Below are 23,622 nucleotides of genomic sequence, written 5' to 3'. Positions count from 1 at the left end.
TGGTCGAACTGAGTCAGGATGGGTTTTAATCCTACTACTTGAGCCTTTGTAAAAGAATGAAATTCAGATAAACCTAGAGAAAGCCACAGGAAGCAAGAAGCTGAAGGTCAGCAGAACCAGAGGAGAAGGGAGAGGCCAGGAGAGGCCGCCATGTGCCTTACATGTGACAGTGAAGCCCAGGGCCAAGGATCACCAACAGCAGCTCCAGAATGCCCGTCCTTGGGAAGAAAGCATTGCCTTGATGATCCCTTGATTTGGTCTTCTCCTAGCCCCCAAACAGTGCGCTAATAAATTCCCGTTCTTTATGCCAACTCATTGCCTGGTATTTGCTTTAGCAGTGAGCAAACTGAAATGTGGGGGTGAAAACATTCAGGATCTACAAGAAGCAGGACAAGTTTGACAACATCTGTATCTCCCCTGCTTGTTCCTTTGAGCCAGATTTCCCCATAGCAGGTTTGCACAACAGCATTTATGAGGCTTGAAAGCCCACCTATTTTAATATCCTTTATATTGTTTGGTTAAATACGAATTTGAATCCTGGAGCTGTATTTCTATGGGGAGTATGTGGCTTTCCCAATCCAAGCTGCTGATATTGACACATAAGCTCTAGACTTTTTTTTCTTTCAGAATTTAACAATTCCTAAGGGAAGGAGAAAATGGATAGAAATTTACTGACTACCATGCCTAGCCCACTTCCTCATCGGTGTAGGGAAAATCAGCCATTTAATCAGCATAGAAAGAATGGCGGCACAATGTTGTTTGTGTCTTTGCTACTTGTGGTTATGTTTTTTTATTGCATAAGTAATACTTGAAAGCATCTGTTCTAGTTTGCAAGCTGTCAGAATGCCATATACCAGAAATGGAGTGGCTTTTAAAAAGGGGGATTTTAAAAAAATTTTTAAAATATTTTTTTGAACATAACAACATAAAAACATGAACATTCTTACCATATGATCATTCCATTCTTGGTATATAATCAATAACTCATAATATTATCACATAGTTGTATATTCATCACCATGATCATTTCTTAGAACATTTGCATGAATTCAGAAAAAGAAATAAAAAGAAAAAAGACAAAAACTCATACATACCATACTCCTTACCCCTCCCTCTCACTGACTACTAGTAGTTCCTCTACCCAAAATATTTTAACCTTTGTTTCCCCTATTTTTTCTATACCCCTTACCACTGCCTTTTATTGATCACTAGCATTTCAATCTACTAAATTTAATATTTGTTCCCCCTATTATTTATTTGTTTTTAATCCATATGTTTTACTCATCTGTCGATACTGTAGATAAAAGGAGCATCAGACACAAGATTTTCACAGTTACACAGTCACATTGCAAAAGCTTTATCATTATACAGTCATCTTCAAGAAACATGGCTACTGGAACACAGCTCTACATTTTCAGGCACTTCCCTCCAGTCTCTCCAATATACCTTAACTAAAAAGGTGATATCTATATAATGCATAAGAATAACCTCCAGGATAACCTCTTGACTCTGAAATCTTTCAGCCATTGACACTTTACTTTGTCTCATTTCTCTCTTCTCCCTTTTCTTCGAAAAGGTTTTCTCAGTGCCTTGATGCTGAGTCTCAGCTCATTCTAGGGCTTCTGTCCCACGTTGTTAGGGAGGTTTACACCCCTGGGAGTCATGTCCCATGTAGGGAGGGGAGGGCAGTAAGTTTGCTTGTTGTGTTGACTGAGAGAGAGAGGCCACATCTAAGCAACAAAAGAGGTTCTCTAGGGGTGACTCTTAGGTCTAATTTTAAGTAGGCTTAGCCTATCCTTTGTGAGGATAAGTTTCATATGAACAAACCCAAGATTTAGAACTCGACCTATTGCTTTGGTTGTCCCCACTGCCTGTGAGAATATCAGGAATTCTCCACTTGGGGAAGTTGAATTTTCCCCCTTAAAAAGGGGAATTTATTAAGTTGGTAGTTTACAGTTCTAAGGCCATGAAGATGTCCAAATGAAGGCACCAATAAGAGGTTACCTTCATTCAAAAAAGGCCCATGAAGTTGAGGATTTCTCTCTCAAATGCAAGGGCACATGGTGAACACGGTGAGGTCTGCCATCTTTCTCTCCAGGCTTTTTGTTTCATGAAGCTCCCTCAGGGGTATTTTCCTTCTTCATCTCCAAAGGTCTCTGGTTGTGTGGGCTCCAAAGCTTTTTCCAAATTGGTTCCCTCTTGAAGGGCTCCAGTAAGCAACCCCGCTTTGAATGGGTGGAAACACATCTCCATGGAAACCATCTAATCTAAACTTACCACCCACAATTGGGTGGGTCACATCTCCATGGAGACAATAAAAAAGATTCCACTAAGCAATAATTGAATGAGGATTAAAGGCCATGGCTTTTCTGGGGTCCACAAGATTCAGGCACAGCATCCATGTTGTAAAAGAGTTGATGAATTCTTAGGTGCACAGATGAAAGAACAAAAGACCTTCTTCACCCATCCCCAGTTCTTACTGTCCTTCCCATCACAGGTGAACACTTCATATTTGGCATGTATATTTCTGGATTATTTTCAAGGTATTAACATTCATACTTATGAACACATATTTCTTTTAAAAATAATGTCATCTTACCCCAGTTTTTTATTTAGTCATTCATTTAGGCATGTGTGTGTGTATGTTTATGCATGTGTCCCACGTTGTGTGTGTGTGTGTGTGTGTGTGTGTGTGTGTGTGTGCTGAGCACATCCTAGGGATCACACCATGTAGACAGGAGAGGTAAGTCATTCATTCATTTATTTGGTAAGTATTTATGGGGCATCTACTACATGCCAGGCACAGTTTTAGGTCCTGGGAATGCAGTAGTAAACAAAGAACTGGATGTCTCTACCCTCAGGGAGTTTATATTCTGGAGGAAGGAGACAATCAACAGAGGAGATAAGCTGAATGGGGACATTATACAGTCAAGAATCACCAAGTATTAATGGAGTTGATTGCTATTCCCATGAGACACCTCAATTTTTTTTTATTTCTTCAATTTTTAGATTTCTGTTTTTAGTGATATTTCTGCAATTAATTTTTGTGTATAGAGTGAAGGAACTAGCTTGTTTCCACAGCTAGTTCCAACTAGCTAGTTCCAACTAGCAGGTATCCACAGATACCTGAATAGTTAATAAGTATAAGACATTTACTTGCAATCAGAGGACTACAATTCTATATAACAATAGGATGCCACTAGCCTACCACCAGATGGGCAATATTAAAAAATTAGTACCATCAAGTGCTGGTGATGATGTGGGTGATAACCCACGCCCACTGCTGGTGAGCCGTAAATTAGAGTCGCTCTTATCAAGAGCTGCTGCCCAGCAGCATTTGGTGAAACAAAGTTTTCACCTCCCTTAGGTCCAGCAGTTCTATTCCTGGGAATATGTCCTAGAAAACCTCTCACCCAGAGTCATAAGGGGACACACATGTGAGGATAATCAGCTCAGCATCATCTGGGGAGCTAGCTACCTGGGGGGGGGAGTAAATAACTCCACATGCCAGCTGCTGTAGAAGCGGCTCTTTGTGTGGCCCTTCCCCACCCCGACCCGGGCACTTACCAGTTCTGTGCAGACTTTGTAGCTGCTTTTTCTGGGTCCTGGAGCCAGCTTTGTCTGCATGCGGGGCAGGCCGGAAGGGCCACAGAGCAAGCAGCTGGCTTCCTTCTCTCTCCTTCCAGCCTCCCCGACTTCACGCATTGCCAGCGTTTCTTGGGGTCACTTCCCAAACGGTCACTAGAACGCACATCCCTATTCAGGGGCTCCTCTCAGGGACCCGAATAAAAGACACATTCTGTTGAATACCAAACAGCTGCTAAAAGCAAAACACACACACACACACACACACACACACACACCATATACACATACTGCACTCACACCATTACCCTCTACACACACACACACCACATACACATACTGCACTCACACCATTACCCTCTACACACACACACACACACACACACACATACACACACCACATACACATACTGCACTCACACCACATACACACACTGCACTCACACCATTACCCTCTACACACACACACACACACACACATACACACACCACATACACATACTGCACTCACACCACATACACACACTGCACTCACACCATTACCCTCTACACACACACACACACACATACACACACACACATACACTCTCATCAACATGGTAAAGAACCAGATGCCACTAGGATGAAACAGACTGAGATTTCAAAACACATGCCATTTATGTACATTTACAAATGCAGATAGATATAATAACAGTATTTTATATAAGGAAATGCATATAGCCCAAGCCATACACTGTACCGGTTAGTGGAAGAAATGGAAGGAAAAACAAAAAAAAATCAGGGCTGAAGTGTAATAACACCATGCTGCAAACTGAGTTTTACGTGCAATTTTTATATATGTGTATATATACGTGTATTTTGTTTTTTGGAGAGACAAAGAAAAGAGAAAGTACCTTTCCGTGTTTTCCCGGACGTTTCTGTGCCGAGCCTGCCGTCCGAATCAGATGCATTTCTTCTGATTCGTGTTCAAAGGGCCCTCCTGTGCCTGCGCCCTGACCTGCCCGCGGTGCAGCGTGCAGACGCAGGCTGGCTCCGGAGCGGTCCAGGCGCCCCTTCCGGCGGCCCTCCCCGTCACCTGTCCCGAAGGGGCGGGCGCGTGTTTCCTGAGCCCGAGAGCGTGGGCTCCCCCTTCTTCTGGTGGAGCAGGGAAAGGAGTCAGCTAGCCTCTCTGTCCTTCAGGAGACTGGACATCTCCGTTGGCCATCGCTGCCGAGACAAACGGCAGACACGCTGGCTTCCCCTCTGTGCTCTCACATCTGGCCGTGAAGCCCCCCTACAAGGTGGGCCCGGAGGATGCTTCTTGGGGCCTCCACTCTGTTCCTGAACAGGTGCCATGCAAGAAAGTTGAAGCCCGGCTAAAGCCAGGATGGCGTGCCAGCCTCCCGAGGTCACGTACCGTAGCTAGAGCTGAGGCACTGCAAGACACACGCAGGCCACCCTCCAAAGACTGCCCTCCAAAGTGGGCCTACTTTGGCAAGCGTGCAAAATTCCAAAGTATGTTTGTTTATACTTTCTTTCTTTTTAAACTTGCTGCCATTGAGCTATGCTGAAGTTTATTTCTTTTCCTTAAACTGCAAGGAATACTTGCAGTAAAAAGAAAACACACTGGGAACAAACTTTAGATCTGGTTTAAAAAAAAAAAAGAAAGCTGGGTTTTAAAGAAGGAACATTGATTCGTTTTTACATAGGCCGCTTATGATTTGACAGAAAGCTGGAAAGGTAATGAAAATTTTACGAAAGATGAACTGTGTGAAAAGTGGCATTTCAGTTGGGACAAGCATTCACAGCTCATGCAATTTTTCTGCGAGTCTCCCTTGCAGATGAGTGACCAATGCAAAGCAAGTGGAAGTCTCTCGACTGGGGTTCTGGGAATGCTAGCTGACTCAACTAGGGGTAGCACTCCTGCTATCTTTCCTTTCATCTTCCTTCCTCCAATTCAAATGTGATGGCTGGTGTAGTGGTAGCCATTTTGTGACAGGAAGGGACTTCGAGGATGGAAGCCACATACTGATGTATGGAAGCCACATATTAATGTTAGTTCGTCAGAAACACTGATGCCTGGGTCTTTAGATTTCTTTTACTACAAAGAAAAATAACTGTCTTGTTTAAGCATTGCCAATTTGGGTAACTTTGGCAGCCCAATGCAGTTCCTGATACCTGGCTTTTAACATATACACATACAGACAATGTAATTTATTGTCTGTCTCCTTGTACTAGAATGTAGAACTTGTTTTCTTAGTTCCCTGCTGTATCCCAGTGCCTTTTAGAAAGCTCCTTGGTGTTCTGCATCTTTCACTCGCTGCCTGAAGAGGGGAAATGAGTTGCCTTAAAACTTCTGGCACAGTCAGACTGCAGCAGAAGGTCCCACATGAACCCAGAATCATAGCTGTGAGACTGGCCCTTTTGTAAATTGATAATAATTGTGTAGACATGTGGTGGGTGCACAGGATGATAACATTTCTCCTTTCTCCTTTCCTTGCATTTGGTGATCTTCAGAGGAATTACAAATGAAAGGTGCTTGGACATGGCCAAAGGAAATACTTTAGTATTTTACTGCCCCCTGGTGGCCATATGTGAGATCAGTCCTTTGAACTCAAGTCAAAAGGGAATGATTCCAAGCTTATCCAGAGATGTAGGGAAAAAAAGTTTTTAGCGTTCAGGAAAGCACAAGGACTAAATAAACACTACACAATGGACAGTCTTTGAAGCACTTTTGAAACACGTATGGTTCTTGAGTTCAATTTTAATGCTTTATTTAACTTCTATTGTTTTAAAAGCTTGTATACAGTGAATTGTCTTTTTCTTGCTGTACAGTTTGTGAGTTTTTATATATATTACTGTATAAATGGAATCATAGAGTAGGTAACGTTTTGGGATTGGCTTTTTTCTCTTGGTATATTTCCCATAAGATTCATCCAGGGTGTTGCGAATCAATAGTTCATTTCTTTTTACTGTTGAGTAACATTCCATTTTATGGATATGCTAGAAATTGTTCATCAAATCACTCAATGAAGGACATTTGGATACTGTATAATTTTTTGGAGTTATGAAGATAATTGATATAAATAGTTGGGTACAGGTTTTGTGTGAACACGTTTTCATTTTTCTAGGATGAATCTATATAGGACTGGGGTTGTTGGGTCATACAGTAGGAACATTAAGGAAATGCTAAATTGTTTTCCAGGGTGGTTGTTCCCAACCCACTGTAGAGAGCTCCAGTCACCCTGTATCCTTGCCAGACATGGTCCTGACAGTTTAAAAAAACATTATGCCATTTTAATAGAGTGAAATGGTATCTCATTGATTTAATTTTCATTTCCCAAATGCTAATGGCTAATGGTGTGGAACTTCATTTCACATGCTTGCTTGCCAATAATTTATTTTCTCTGGTGAAGTATCTTTCCAAATGTTTTGTCTTTTAAAAAAATTGGGTTGTTTGATTTCTTACTATGCAGGCTTGGGAGGTTATTTTTTGTTTGTTTGTTTGTTTTGGCATGGGCAGCATCTGTGAGTTTTGTTTCTTAAAAAATATTTTCTGCATACAAGTCCTTTGTTGGATATGGGTTTTGCAAATGTTTTCTCCTACTCTTCAGCTTTTATTTTTGCTTATCTTAACGTTATCTAATTTAAAGAGATTTAAATTTTAATGAAGTTCACTTTCTTGTTTTTTTATTTTTTGGATCATGCTAAGAAATTTGTCTAACCAGGGCGCTTAGGGTTTTCTCCTATGTTTTCTTTTGTTTTTCTACGTTTTCTGTTAAAGGTTTTATATTTTACATTTAGATTTGTGATGCATTTTGAGTTAATGTTTGTATGAAGTGTGAGGTTCTTTTGCATATGCATGTTCCAGGGTCATTTATTTATGCAGATTTATTTCTTCTTTGAAGGTTTGGTAGAATTTTCCAATGAAACTATCTGGGTCTGAAGTTTCCTTTTTGGGAAGGTTTTAAACTTTGGGTGAGTTTTGATACAGTTTATTAGTATTCAAGAAATTGGTCCATTTTATTCAAGTCTAATTGACGTGCATAGAGGTGTTCGGTTGTACTACTCTCCTGTTATTCTTTTAATGTCTATGGGTCTATAGTGATATCCCTTTTTTCATTCCTGATATTGGTAATTTGTGTCTTCTCTTTCTTTTTCTTTGTTATTCTTGCTAGAGATTTGTACCAGTTTGATGCTATTATGTACCCCAGAAAAGTCATGCTATTTAATCTTCATTCAGTATTGCTGGGTAGGAATTTTTGATGGTTTCCGTGGAGATGTGTCTCCACCCACTCAAGGTGGGTTTGCTACTGGAGCCCTTTAAGAGGGAACCATTTTGGAAAGAGCTTTAGAGACACCAGAGCCAACAAATGCCACACAGCTGGAGGAAAGAAAGAAAATGCCTCTGAGGGAGCCATTGGAGAAGCCTTGAGAGAAAGCTAGCAGACTTCACCACGTACCTTTCCAGTTGAGAGAGCAACTCTGAACATCATTGGCCTTCTTGAACAGGGGTATCATTCCCTGGATGCCTTAATTTGGATGCTTTTATAGCCTTGCCTTAATTTGGACATTTTCATGGCCTTAGAAGTGTAAACTTGCAACTTATTAAATTCCCCCTTTTAAAAGCCATTCCAGTGCTGGTACATTGCATTCCAGCAGCTTACAAGCTAAAACAAGGTTTATCAAATTTATTGATCTTTGCAAAGAACCAATTTTAGTTTTTATTGATTTTCTTTATTGTTTCAGTTTTTACTTTCATTGATCTATGTTCGTACTTTTATAAACACCTTTAAAAAGATCTTGCTGTGAATTTATTTTCTATGTTCATAAAGGGAGAAATTTAAGATTGTTGATTGGAGACTGTTCTTTCCTTACGTAAAAACAGTGAAAAGATACAGATTTCTCTTTAAAGTCTCCTTTAGCACAAATTTTAAAATGCTATGTTTCATTCAGCACAAAATATTTTTAATTCCCCTTTGACCCATGGACTGTTTAGAATAGTGTGTTTTAGTTTTTCAATTATCTTTCTGTAACTGAGTTCTAGTTCGATTTCATTATGATCAGAAAACACTCACTGCATGATTTTTATTCTTTTAAATTTGTTGAGATTTGTTTCATGACCTAGGATGTGATCTCTCTTGGTGAATGTTCCATGAGTACTTGAAAACAATGTGAATTCTGCTTTTGTCGGGTAGAGTGCTCTATAAATGTCAGCTAGGTCCAATTGGCTGATGACATTTTCCATTCTTCTCTATCCTTCTGTCCACTATTATATATTTTTCCAACTGTTTTTTATAACTTTTTTATTGTATAGTATAACATATATACAAAGCAAAGAGATAAAAAAGCAATAACTTTCAAAGCACTCTTCAACAAGTAGTTGCGGGACAGGTTGCACAGTTTGTTTAGGCGACCATACCATCCTCCCATATTTTTCCTTCTAGCTGCTCCAGAATATAGGAGGCTAGAGGTCTTAAATATTTTTTTATCACCACAGTGGACTTTTTTCTTTCTTCTTTGTGAAAAATAACAAATATATGACAAAAGCAATAAATTTCAAAGCACAGCACCATAATTAGTTGTAGAACATATTTTGGAGTTTGACATGGGTTACAATTCCACAATTTTAGGCTTTTACTTCTAGCTGCTCTAAGATACTGGAGACTAAAAGAGATTTCAATTTAATGATTCAGCATTCTTATTTATTTGTTAAATCCTATCTTTTCTGTAAAACTCCACCATCACCTTTGATCTTTCCATCTCTCCCTTTAGGGGTGTTTGGGCTACAGCCATTCTAACTTTTTCATATGGGAAGGGTCTGTGATTAATATGGGGTAAGGGGATGGAACTGTCTGCTGTTCTGGAGAGGCTGGGTCCCCTAGGTTTCAGGAATTATCTGGACCAGGGACCCATCTGGAGGTTGTTGGTTTCTGTAAAGTTACTCTAGTGCATGAAACCCTTGTGGAATCTTCTGTATTGCCCTAGGTGTTCTTTAGTGTTGTCTGGAATGATCCTAGTTGGGTTTTGGCAGGCTGATAGGTAGCAAGGTCTACCTGAAGCTTGGATAAAGGCAACCTCCAGAGTAGCCTCTCGACTGTATTTGAACTCTCTCTGCCACTGATACTTCATTAGTTACACTTCTTTCCCCCTTTTTGGTCAGGATGGAATTGTTGATCCCATAGTGCTAGGGCTGGATTCATCCCTGGGAATCATCTCCTACGTTGCCAAGGAGACTTTCACTCCTGGATGTCATGTCCAACGTAGGTGGTGGGTAATGATTTCACTTGCAGAGTTGGGCTTAGAGAGAGTGAGGCCACATCTGAGCAACACCAGAGGTCCTCCAGAAGTAACCCTTAGGCATGCCTACAGGTAGGCTAAGCTTCTCCGCTACCTACATAAGCTTCACAAGAGTAAATCTCATGATCAAGGGCATGGCCTATTGATTTGGGTGTCCCTGAAGTTTGACGCAGTATCAGGAGATTCCCTGATGGTAAGGTTTAATATTCTTTCTCCCATCCCTCAAGGGAGTTTGCCAATACTTTTTGATTATCTGCTTAATATACTCTAGGATGTATCCAGGCATTACATTAGGTTATATAGGATTAAAGGACCTTTTTCTTATTCTGTGCTCCCTGTGTTTCAGTTGTTCAAATGAGCTATACAGATAGATTGAGTTAGATTATGCATTGCAGAAAATTTCAGTTCCAGACCAAATAAACCTTTCTTCCTTCAGTCTCAAAGAGTAAGTGTGGTTCTAAAATATGACACTGTCTTCCTTACCCCTGTGTTCGGAATTACTTTAACCCCAACCTGATTGGCTTCATTCTTATCTCAAAATATCTAAATCAATCAATCTATCTGTCTGTCTGTCTGTCTATCTATCTATCTATCTATCTACCTACCTACCTACCTACCTACCTACCTACCTATCTGTCTATCTATCTATCTATCCATCTGTCTATCTATCTATCTATCTAACAGCCTCTCGGAATCCAGAAATAGTAATTACCACTCCGGACTAAATGTGTTTGCTATAAAAACTTACAATCTAGGCCCCTGTTGTCTTGTAAGCATATTCTCAAGGAGACCATCCCATTGTTGTTGTTTTGTTTCTGGCTTATTTTGCCTCACCAAATGTCCCACACATTCATTCACGCCGTTGCTTGCCTCATGACTTCGTTCCTTTTTTGTAGCAGCACACCCTTTGTTCATAAGTATGCATCATCATTCGCCAACCTACCTCTCAGTGCATCCTTCAGCCACCTGCATTCCTCAGGCATCATGTTTAGTGCCCAAAGCCCACAGTCCATCAGCACTCTCAATTTTAGAGAATTTCATTGTTCCCAAGAGGAAGAAAACCAGTAAAGACACCCTCGCCAAATAGGAAATCTAAACCTCCTCTTAACTCTTGTCCCACCCCCCATTATTTACCTCTGCTGTTGTTGTGGTTGTGCTAATGTTTTAATTTTAAACATAGCCCATGTCCTGTAATAGCAGTTTTCGCCCTGTGCCCAGGCCTTGAACATTCTTTGTACACGAATCATACCTTTGAAGTAATTCTTGTAAGAACTAATTTGTATTTCTAGTGTTAATCAGTGGGATATGTAGGTCTATACAGCCCCTTTCAATCTTGTTCATCTTCAGTATGGTAATATTGCTTATAGACCTACTAGAGACCGCCTTCATGTCTATCTCCTTACGTTTACCCATCTCTAGCGTCTATGTATCTCTAAGTCCTCTCTATTCTGTATGATACGCCTCTGATTTTACTTTTACCATGGTGATAAAAGTGGAATCATACAGTATCTGTCCTTTTGTATCTGGTTTATTTCACTCAGCATTATGTCCTCAGGACTCATCCTGTCCTTCAGGACGTCATTTTGTCTTACTGCTGCATAATATTCCATCGTATGTATATTCCACATTTTGTTAGTCCATTCATCTGTTGATGGGCATTTGGTTTGTTTCCGTCTTTTGGTGGCTGTGAATAATACTGTTGTGAATATCCGTGTGAAAATGTCTGTTTGTGTTATTGCTGGGTATAGACCAAGTAGTGCTATTGATGGATTATAGGGAAATTTGATACTTAGTTTCTTAAGGAACCACCAAACAATCTTCCACAGTGGCTGCACCATTATACATTCCCACCAGCAGTGCATAAATGTCCCAGTTTCTCCCCATCCTCTCCAACATTTGTAGCCTCCTGTTTGTTTAATAGCAGCCATTCTTATAGGTGTGAGGTGGTATCTCATTGTAGTTTTGATCTGCCTTTCCCTTATAGCCAATGAAAATGAGCATCTCTTCATGTGCTTTTGAGCCATCTGCATTTACTCTTCAGAAAAATACCTATTCATATCTTTAGCCCATTTTATAATTGGGTTGTTTGTTCTTTTGTTGTTGAGTTGTATGATTTCTTTCTGTATACAGGATATCAAACCTTTGTCCGATATGTGATTTCCAAATAATTTCTCCCATTGAGTTGGCTGCCTCTTCACCTTTTTGACAAAATCTTTTGAGGTGCAGAAGCATTTGATTTTAAGGAGTTCCCATTTATCTGTTCTTTTTTCTTTTGTTGCTTGTGCTTTGGGTATAAAGTTTAAGAAGCTATCTCCTATTACTAGGTCTTGAAGATGTTTTCCTACATTTTCTTCTAGAAGCTTTATGGTGCTAGTTCTTGTATTTAAGTGTTTGGTCCTCTTTGAGTTAATTTTTATATAGGATGTTAGATAGGGGTCCTCTTTCATTCTTTTGGCTATTGATATCCAGTTCTTACATGCTCAGTTATTGAAAAGACTACTTTGTCCCAGTTCAGAGGATTTGGGGACCTTGTCAAAAATCAGTTGACCATAGATTTGGTGGTCTATTTCTGCACTCTGTATTCAATTCCATTGGTCAGTGCTTCTATTTTTGTGCCAGTACCATGCTGTTTTGACCACTGTGGCTTTATAATAGGTTTTAAAGTCAGGGAGCATTAATCTTCCCACTTCGCTTTTCTTTTTTAGGATGCTTTTAGCTGTTTGGGGTCTCTTACCCTTCCAGATGAATTTGGTAACTAGTTTTCCAAGTCTGCAGAGTAGGTTTTTGGAATTTTGAATGGTACTGTGTTGAATCTGTAGATTAATTTGGGTAGAATTGATATCTTAACTGTATTTAGCCTTCCTGTCCATGAACAGGAAATGTCTTTCCACCTATTTAGATATTCTTTGATTTCTTTTAGCAATGTTATGTAGTTTTCTGTCTACGAGTCCTTTACGTTCCTAGTTAAGTTCATTCCTAAGTATTTTATTCTTATAGTTGCTATTTTGAATGGAATATTTTCCTTAATTGATTCCTCAGCTAGGTCATTTCTTATGTATATAAGTGTTACTGATTTTTGTACATTAATTTTATATCCTGCTACCTTGCTGAATTTGTTTATTAGCTCAAGTAACTTTGCTGTAGATTTCTCAGGAACTTCCAAGTATAATATCATGCCATATGCAAATAATGAAAGTTATACTTCTTCCTTTCCAATTTAGATGCCTTTTACTTCTGTTTCCTGCCTGATTGCTCTAGCTAAAACTTCTAGCACAGTGGTGAATAGTAATGGTGACAGTGGATACCCTTGTCTTGTACCTGATCTTAGGGGGAAAGTTTTCAGTCTCTCCATTGAGTAAGATGCTGGCTATCAGTTTTTCATATATTCCTTTTGTCATATTGATACTGATTCCTATCTTTTGGAGTGTTTTTATCAGTAAAGGATGTTGAACTTTGTCAAATGCATTTTCAGCATCAATCGAGATGATCATGTGATTTTTCCCTTTTGATTTGTTAATGTGCTCTATTACCTCAATTAATTTTCTTATGTTGAACCATCCCTGCATTCCTGGTATAAACCCCACTTGGTTGTGGTGTATAATTCTTTTAATGTGTTGCTGGATTCGATTTACTAATATTTTGTTGAGAATTTTTGCATCAATGTTCATTAGACAGATTGGCCAGTAGTTTTCCTTTCTTATAGCATCTTTACCCAGTTTTGGTATTAAAATGATATTAGCTTTATAAAATGAGTTAGATAGGAGTTCCTTTTCCCTCAACTTTTTTGAAAAGTACGAGCAGGATTGGTGTTAGTTCTTTTTGGAATGTTTGATAAAATTCCCCTGTGAAGCCATTTGGCCCTGGGATTTTCTTTGTAGGAAGATTTTTGATGACTGATTGAATCTCTTTACTTGTGATTGGTTTGTTGAGATCTTTTATTTCTTCCTGAGTGAATGTAGCTTGTTTGTGTGTTTCCAGGAATTTGTCTATTTCATCTAAGTTGTCTATTGTTGTTTATTGGCATATAGTTGTTCATAGTATCTTCTTATGATTTCTTTTATTTTTTCAGGGTCCATAGTAACGCATCCCTTCTCATTTCTGATTTCGTTTATTTGCATCCTTTCTCTTCTTTTCCTTATCAGTCTTGCCCCTCATTTTTATTGATATTCTCAAAGAACCAACTTTTTGTTTTATTGATTCTTTCAGTTGTTCTTTTGTTCTCCCATTCATTTAACTCTGCTTTAATCTTTGTCATTTCTCTTCTTCTATTTACTTTGGGTTAAGTTTGCTGTCCTTTCTCAAGTTCCTCCAGGTGAGCTATTAAGTTCTTGATTTTTGCTCTTTCTTGTTTTTTAATATAGGCATTTAAGGCAATAAATTTCCCTCTCAGCACAGCCTTTGTCACATCCTGTAAATTCTGATGAGTTGTGTTCTCATTTTCATTCATCCCCAGATAGCTACTGATTTCTCTAGCAATTTCTTCTTTGACCCATTGGTTGTTTAAGAGTGTATTATTTAATCCCCATGTATTTGTGAATGTTCTCATTCTTTGGTGGTTATTGAGATCCAGCTTCATTCTATTGTGGTCAGAGAAAGTGTTTTGAATAATTTCAACATTTTTTTAATTTATGAAGACCGATTTTGTAGCCCAGCATATGATCTATCCTGGAGAATGTTCCATGAGCACTAGAGAAGATTGCATATCCTTGTGTTTTGGGGTGCAATGACCTATATATGTCTGTTAGGTCTAATTCATTTATCATGCTATTTAACTTCTCTATTTCCTTGTTGATCTTCTGCCTGGTTATTCTATCTATAGAGGTGAGTGTTGCATTGAAGTTTCCTACTATTATTGTTGAAACTTCTATCTCTCCCTTCAGTTTTGCCAATGTCTGTCTCATGTACTTTGGAGCTCCTTGATTGGGAGCATAAACATTTATGATTGTTATATCTTCTTGGTGAATTGTACCTTTAATTAATATATAGTGTTCTTCTTTGTTTCTTATGATGTCTTTACATTTAAACTCTATTTTGTACAATATTAGCTACTAATAGCTGTCCAATAATAGCTACTCCTGCTTTCTTTTGGTTACAACTTGCGTGGAAAATCTTTTTCCATCCTTTCACTTTCAATCTATTTGTATCCTGTGTCTAAGATGAGTCTCTTGTAAGCAGCAAATAGCTGGGTTATATTTCTTAATCCATTCTGCCAATCTGTATCTTTTAATTGGTCAATGTAGTCCAGCAACATTCAAAGTTATTACTGAAAAAGGCATTTCTTGAATCTACCATCTTATCTTTTTTATTTTATTTGTCAGGTCTCTATATTGTTTTCCTTCTTTCTCCTTTTATCCTTTAAGTTGACCTTACTGGTACTCTTCAGTTCTGTGCCCTCCTCTAGACCTCCCTCTTCTATCTTTTTTTTTTCCAACTGGCATAACTCCCTTTAGTGTTTATTGTAGGGCCAGTCTCAACAGTTTTTTTCAGGATTTGTTCATCTGTGAAAATTTTATCCTCTCCCTCAGTTTTTTTTTTTGGGTGTATGCATCGGTAGGTACCAGGAACCAAACCCGGGTCTCTGGCATAGGAGGCAAGAACTCTGCAGCTGCACCACCATCGTACCGCCCTCTCCCTCAGTTTTGAAGGACAAGTTGGCTACATACAGAATTCTTGGCTGGAAGTCTTTCTCTTTCAGGATCTTGAATATATCATACCACTGCCTTCTAGCCTCCATGGTGCCGGTCGAGTAGCCTGAACTCAATTTTATGTGGTTTTGCTTGTATGTAGTACATTGTTTTTCTCTTGCTGCTTTCAGAATTTTCTATTTCTCTTCAACATTAAACAGACTGATTAGTATGTGTCTTGGGTAAGGCCTATTTGGATTTATTCTGTTTGGAGTTCATTGGGCTTCTTTGACTTGTATATTTATATCCTTTATAAGGATTGGGAAGTTTTCCCCCATTATATCCTCAACTACTCTTCCTAGCCCTTTACTCCTCTCTTCTCCTTCTGGGACACCAATGATTCTTATATTTGTGTGCTTTGTTTTGTCTATCATTTCCCTGAGATTCAATTCAAATTTTTCCATCTTTTTTGCCATTTGCTGTTTTGAGTGTTCAAAATCAGTTTCCAGTCCTCTAGATCACTTATTCTTTCTTCTGTCTCTTCAAATCTGCTGTTGTATGTCTCTAGTATGCTTTTTATTTGGTCATAGGGTCTTTAATATCTGTGATACCTGCTATTTTTCTATTTATTCTTTCAAATTCCTCTTTATGCTCTTCTATTGTCTTTTTGATCTCCTTTATGTCATTAGCCATCTCACTTATTTTATTAAGTAAAGTTGTATGAACATCTTTGATTAGTTAGTTGTTCTAATATGTGCATCTCCTCTGGTGTTTTAATTTGGTCATTAGGCTGAGCTATATCTGTCTGCATTGTGATATGCTTAGTGATCTCCTGTTGTTTTCATCACATGTAAGTGTCTTGACTGATTTACTTTGGGAGTTGATTTCCTTCAGTAGTCTAAGGCCTTGTGTTTGTGGGGTGACTGTGTAGCTGGGTGCAGGGCACAGGGCTGGGCACAACAGTGCAGTGATGCATTGCAGCACAGGTAAAGGTGCAGGTTGGGGATGTTACACTGGTGCCTATGAACATGGGCGTCCAGCAGCCAGGGAGGATGTAGCTGTGTGTGTGCACCTGTCTGGGCGTAATCCTGGTGTATGCTGGTCTAGGGCATGGGGCCCTTTGTGCACATGTGCAGAGTTATGACAGCAGGTTGGCGTTATGCCTTCCTGGACTGGGGGCGGATGTCACCTGGCTGTGCAGGTCAGCACTTTCTCAGAGCTGAGAAGTGTGACTGAGGGCCGTGTGCATGCGTGGGTCTAGGAGTGCCACAAACTGATGTTTCCAGAGCTGAAGGACATGAGTGGGGGCCCGTGTGCATGCGTGGGTCTAGAAGTGCCGTAAAGTGATGTTTCCAGAGCTGGGGGGCATGACTGGGGGCTGAGCCCATGCATGGGTCTAGTGCTGTAAAGTGATTTGCAGAGCTCGGGGTGGGGGCTGGGGGGAGTGAGGCTGTGCAACACTATGGATGGAAGGCAGGAGTAGCCTGCACATGGAGGTTTGTCTCCAGACTTTATACACTGGCGACAGTCTGCAGGGGGCAGGGAGGGGGAGGTAGTGCAAGGGAGGGGTGCAGGAGAGGTGGGTTGACTGCACTTGGGGTGTGGGTTTGGGGCAGGTATGTGCGCTTGGGGCTGGGATGGGGTGCTTGGAGCGTGGGGAGTGGGGGCGGGTGACAGGGTTCAGGTGCGTGCGTGGGGTGTGAGCTGAGTCGTGGGTTGCAGGGCTGGGCAGGTGAGGTTAGTGTGTTCAAGGACCTTGGCCTGGCTTACTTCCAAGTCCCTGTCTCCCCATCTGTGCACTCCTGTGGGCTCTGCACTTCCACGTTAGTCTCCAGTTTTCTGCTTCTCAGTTCCTAGCCTCTGCAACCAGGGCCACCCTCTGGGGTGCAAAAGGCTCTCCCAGGTCAGCTGCACTCATGAATCACCATCTCAGTTACCCTCCTGTTCTTCTCTAACTTTTCCTTGGAGAAGGGATGATCTCCATCTATCCTATTCCACCATCTTGCCGGAACTCCCCAATGATTTCTCTATTGATATAATCGTACAAAGTGTATAATCTGTGGTTCACGGTGTCTTCATAGGACTGTACATTCATTACAATTGATTTTTGAGCATTTTCATTACTCCAAAAACAGTAAAAATAATAAGAAAAAATATGTAAAAGTAAACAAGAACACCCAAAACATCCCATACCTCCCAAACCCCCTTTATTTATTTTTTGTCTTCTTTTTCTTACTCATCTGTCCAGAGACTGGATAAAGGGAGTGTTAGTCACAAGGTTTTCACAGTCACACCGTCACACCTTAAAAGCTCTATAGTTATTCAATTATCGTCCAGAATCAAGGCTATTGGATTATAGTTCAACAGGTTCAGGTATTTCCCTCTAGCTTCTCCAATACACCAAAAACTGAATAGGGGTATCTATATACTGCATATGAATAACCTCTAGAAAGACCTCTTGCCTCTACTTGAAGCTCTTGACCATTGAAACTTTCATTTCTCTTCTCCCTTTTGGACAAGAAAGCTTTCTAACTCTGACAATGCTAGGGCCAGGCTCATCCCTGAGAGTCATCTCCCACATTGCCAGGGAGATTTACAATCCCTGGGGGTCACGTTCCACATGGAGGGAAGGGCAGTGAGTTCATCTGTGGACTTGGCTGAGAGAGAGAGGCCACATCTGAGTGACAAAAGAGGTTCTCTGGGGTGACTCTTAGGCATAATCATAAGTATGCTTATTTCTCCTTTTCAGGAATAAGTTTCATAAGGGCAAGTCCCAAGATTGAGGGCCTGGTCCATGTAACTGGCAGCCCAATATTTCTAAGAATATCAGGTGGGAAAGTTCTCCAGGTGGGGAAGTTTCATATTTTCACCTTTTCCCACAATCCTTCAACAGAACTTTAGAAATAACTTTTAATCTTTTGCCCAGCTTACTCTGGGATGTATCGGGCATAACAACAACCTGTACAAACCAACAAGATCTCACTCCCTACTCATGGCTCCATGTAATTTTCATTTTCAAATAAGCTTACAATACAAGTTAAATTAGTTAATGTGTTACTGAAAATACAAATTTTGAACCAAATAAACATTTCTTCCTTTCATCTCATATAGAAGTTGAAGTTTTAAAATACAGTCAATATCAGGGGTGTGCGGGTAATTCAGTGGTAGAATTCTCACTTTCCATGTGGGAGACCCTATTTCAATTCACTGCCTGTACACTTCCCAAACAAACAAACCAACAAAAACAAGCAAATGAAAATTCAACAAATGGTGCTGCAACAAGAGAGACTCGCATGGAAAAAGACTGAAATGTGACTCCCACTATTCAGCATACAAAAAAAAAATACAGTCAATATCATCCTTTACCCTTTAGTCTGATTTACCTTAGTCCAACTCAGATCAGCCTCTTTCATATATCTAATTGAAGCCTGATCAGTGTTTTTGGTGTTTTTAACAGTTGCTGTGTGGGGTAATGCTGACTTTTGTAGCTACAGAACTCTAGCTCTGAGTCTCAGGTGTCACACAAATACCCTCAAGTCCATGGAATGACCAGTTGAATAGATGTGACTGCTGTAAGGGTTTACCCCTTATAATAGGCCTTCTCCTGATCACCTATTCTAAATTCAATTCTCAGAGTTTGCTCATTATATTTAGTCCATGTTAAAGAGGCATTATAATATTTGTCTATTCTTTTCTGGCTTATTTCACTCAACCTACTGTCCTCAAGGTACATTCACCTAGTTGCATGCTCACAAATTCATTCCTTCTTATAGCTGCTTGGTAGTATGTGTACACCACAGTTTCCCATCCAGTCTTCAGTTCATATACCCCTAGGTCACCTCCATCCATTGCAATTCATAAACACTGCCACCATAAACACCAGTGTACAAATGTCCATTTGTGTCCCAACTCTCAGTTCCTCCAAGTATACACCTAACTGCGGGGTTGCAGGATCCTATGACAACCCCATCCCTAGCCTTCTGTGGAGCCACTACCCTGCTCTCTGGAGAGGCTGCACCACTCTTCTTCCCTACCAACAGTGAATAGGTTCATCTATCTCTCCACTTTTTCTCCAGCACTTGTATCTCTCTGTTCATTTTTAAACAATTTTATTCACACATCATACAATCCAGCCTGGGTAAAAAATCAGTGGTTCCCAGTATAATCACATAACCATGCCTTCACCATAATCTGTGTGAGGTATTTAAGCACCATCATTGTTCAATCTAGGCATTGCTAAGTTATACCATCTAAGTCCCTATTCTCGAATTTTCCTTCTGGTGTCATACATGCCTGTCACCCCTCCTCACTCAACCATACTCACACCCAGCTTCGTTCAGTGTGCTTACAATATTGTGCTACAATCATATAGTAGTGCTGCAGTCATACAGTATTGTGCTGTCCATTTCTGGATCTTTACAATCAGTCCTGTTGAACATTCTGTATTCCTTCAGTACCAAATATCCAATCTCTACCCTATTTCTATCTCTTCATAACCTGTGTTCTCAACTTTTAACTCTCAATGTTCACTTATTAATGTTAATTCATATTTGTTAGGCCATACAGTATTTGTCCTTTTGCTTCTGGCTAATTTCACTCAGCATAATGCTCTCAAGGTTCATTCATGTTGTTACAGGTTTCATTACTTTATTCCATCTTACAGCTGTGTAATATTCCATCATATGCATATACCACAGCTTGTTTAGCCACTCATCCACTGATGGACGTTTGGGTTCTTTGCATTTCTAGGCAATTGCGAATAATGCCTCTATAAACATTGGTGTGCAAATGTCCATTTGCATCCTTGCCTTTAGTTCCTTTGAATATATAACTAGCAATGGGATTGCTGGATCATATGGCATGTCTATACTGAGCTTCCTGAAGAACTGCCAGATTACATTCCAAAGTGGTTGCATCAGTTTACATTCCCACCACAGTGAATAAGTGTGCCTCTTTCTCCATATCATCTTCAGCACTTGTCATTTTATGTTTTTTTTTTTTTACAATGGCCATTCTAGTGGATGGGACATATTATCTTATTGTGGTTTTGATTTGCATTTCCCTAGTAGCCAGTGATGTTGACCATTTTTCGTATGTTTTAAGCCATTTGTATTTCCTCTTCAGAAAAGTGTCTGTCCATGTCTTTTGCCCATTTCTGTATTGGGTTGTTTGTCTTTTTGAGCTGTAAGATCTCTTTATATATTCTGGATATTAAAACCCTTATCTGATATGTGGTTTCCAAATATTGTCTCCCATTGCATAGGCTGCCTTTTTATTCTCTTGACAAAGTTCTTTGATGCACAAAAGTGTTCAATTTTGAAGAGATTTATCTGGTTTTTCTTTCATTGCTCACACTTGGATGTAAGGTCTAGAAAACTACCTCCTATCATAAGAGTTATAAGATATCTCCCTTTATTTTTTCTAAATGTCTATAGTCTTAGCTCTAATGTTTAGGTCTTCAGTCCATTTTGTTTTATTTTTTGTATAAGGTGTGAGATAGGTGTGCTCATTGGTTCTTTTGGATATGGATATCCAGTTCTCCAGCCACCATTTGTTGAAGAGGCCCAGTTGACTTGACCGCCTTATCAAAGATCAATTGGCTGTAGCTGTGGGGGTCCACCTCTGAACACTCAATTCAATTCCATTCTTCAATATATCTATCTTTATGCCAGTACTGTGCTGTTTATTACCACTGTAGCTTTGTAATATGCTATAAAGTCAGGTAGCATGAGACCTCCCACTTCATTTTTCTTTCTCAAGATATTTTTAACTATTCAGGAGATCCTACGATTCCAAATAAATTTGATTACTGGTTTTTCTATTTCTGCAAATTAAGTTGTTGGGATTTTAATTAGTATTGTATTGAATCCATAAATCAATTTGGGCAGATTTGATATCTTAACTATATTTAGTCTTCCAATCCATGAATATGGTGTGTCTTTCCATTTAATTAGGGCTTCTTTGATTTCTTTTAGTAAAGTTTTGTAGTTTTTTGTGTATAGGTATTTTATATCCTTGGTTAAATTTATTCCTAAATATTTGATTCTTTTGGTTGCTATTGTAAATGGAAGTTTTTCTTGATTTCCTCCTCAGATTGCTCATTGCTGGTCTATAGATACTGCTGATTTTTGTGTGTTGATCTTGTATCCTGACACTTTGCTGTACTTGTTTACTAGCTCTAGTAGCTTAACTGTAGAATTTCCATGATTTTCTACATACAGGATCTTTGTCATCTGCAAACTGAGAAAGCTTTGCTTCTTCCTTTCCATTTGGATGCCTTTTCTTTCTTTTTCTTGACTAATTTCTCTAACTAGAACTTCCAGCACAATGTTGAGTGGCAGTGTTGACAATGAACATTCTTTTCTTATTCCTTATCTCAGAGGGAAGGCTTTCAGCCTTTCCCCACTGAGTATAATGTTGGCTGTGGGTTTTTCATATATTCCCTGTATTATGTCAAGGACGTTCCCTTCTATTCCTATCCTTTGAAGTGTTTTCATCAAGCAAGGATGTTGAATTTTGTCAAATGCCTTTTCTGCATCAATCAAGATGAGTATGTGGTTTTTCTCTTTCATTTATTGATGTGATATACTATAATGGTTTTCTTGTGTTGAACCATCCTTGCATACATGGGATGAAACCCACTTGGTTATGGTGTATAATCCTTTTAATGTGCTGCCGGCTTCAATTTGTAAGTATTTTGTTGGGGATTTTTGTATCTGGTTCATTAAAGAGATTGGTCCGTAATTTTCTTTTCTTGTAATATCTTTGGTTGGCTTTGGTTTTAGGGTGTTGTTAGCTTTATAGAATGAGCTACATAGCTTTCCGTCCTCTTCAATTTTCTTGAAGATTTTGAGCAGGATTGGTACTAGTTCCTTCTTGATTGTTTGGTGGAAATCACATGTGAAGCCGTCTGCTCCTGGACCTTTTTTGGGGGGAACTTCTTGATGACTGATTCAACTTGTGATTGATTTGTTGAAGTGTTCTATTTCTTCTTGAGTCAGTGTTGGTTGTTCTTGTTTTTCTAGGAAGTTGTCAATTTCTTTGAAGTTGTATAGTTTGTTAGCATATAGTTATTCATAGTATCCTCTTATCTCCTTTATTTCTGTAGGGCCAGTAGTTGTGACCCCCCTTCCATTTCTGATATCATTTATTTGCATCCGCTCTGTTTATTTGTCAGCCTGGCTGAGGGTCCATCTATTTAGTGACTTTTTCAAAGAAAAAACTTCTGGTTTTATTAATTATTGTTTTCACATTATCAATTCCATTTATTTCTGTTCTAATCTTTGTTGTTTCTTTCCTTTTTTTTTTTTTTTTGAAAGTTAGTTGGATGTTTTTTCTCTAGTTCCTCCAGGTGAGCAGTTAATTCCTTGATTTTTCTCCTTCTTCTTTTTTAATATAGGCATTTAGGGCAATAAATTTCCATCTCAGCACTGCCGTGTTATATTGATTATTGAGAAAGGAATATTGAAGTGTTCAACTATAACTGTGGATCTCTCCATTTTATCTGTTTTTCTTCAGGTATTTTGAAGCTCTGTTGTTTGATCATATACATGTAGTTAGGATAGTGTTTCTTTTGGGTGACTTGACCCTTTTATCGTTGTATAATATTCTTCTTTATCCCTGGTAATTTTTCTTGTTCTGAAATTTACTTTGTCTGATATTAGTATGGTCACTCTGGCTTTCATTAATGTTAGCATAGCTTCTCCTTTTTTTCATTTTTCACATTTAACTTATCCATGTCTTTTTTATTTAAAGTGCATTTCTTGCAAGCAGTATACAGTCAGGATCTTGTTTTTATAATCCAATCGGACCACCTCTGTCTTTTGTGCATTTATGACATTGACATTTTACATAATTATTGCTAATTTGCATTTAGGTCTACTATAATATCACTTGTTTTTCTGTTTATTCCCTCTGTTTACCCTTTCCTGTCACATTTTAGATTTGAAAAAATTTTTAAGTATCCCATTTTAATTTACCCATTAAGTTTTTATACTATCTTTTTGTAAATATTGAGTGATTGTACCAGGTATTATAATGTGCAAATCTGACATTTCATAGTCTTTGATGAATATTTTACTACTGCAAATGGAATATAGCAACCTTATCATCATATAGGTCTTAAAAGTAACAT

At 39.1% G+C, this 23,622-nt stretch overlaps 1 long non-coding RNA gene across 2 annotated transcripts in view; it reads left to right on the top strand.

The window, feature by feature from the left end:
• Positions 1–2,329: 2,329 nt before the first annotated feature.
• Positions 2,330–23,622, top strand: part of LOC143658922 (uncharacterized) — a 58,828-nt gene continuing 37,535 nt past the window's right edge. Inside the window, exon 1 of one of the 2 annotated variants that reach the window (XR_013163368.1) lies at positions 2,330–2,497. This is a non-coding gene — a long non-coding RNA (uncharacterized LOC143658922). Of the gene's footprint in view, positions 2,544–23,622 lie in introns of both variants that reach the window. The other variant, XR_013163367.1, reaches the window with a different exon arrangement.

The sequence above is a fragment of the Tamandua tetradactyla genome, chromosome 2 (genome assembly GCF_023851605.1).
Source record: "Tamandua tetradactyla isolate mTamTet1 chromosome 2, mTamTet1.pri, whole genome shotgun sequence".
Lineage (NCBI taxonomy): Eukaryota > Metazoa > Chordata > Mammalia > Pilosa > Myrmecophagidae > Tamandua > Tamandua tetradactyla.
The sequence above is the reverse complement of the archived record's forward strand: the minus strand, read 5'-3'. Positions and strand labels throughout refer to the sequence as shown.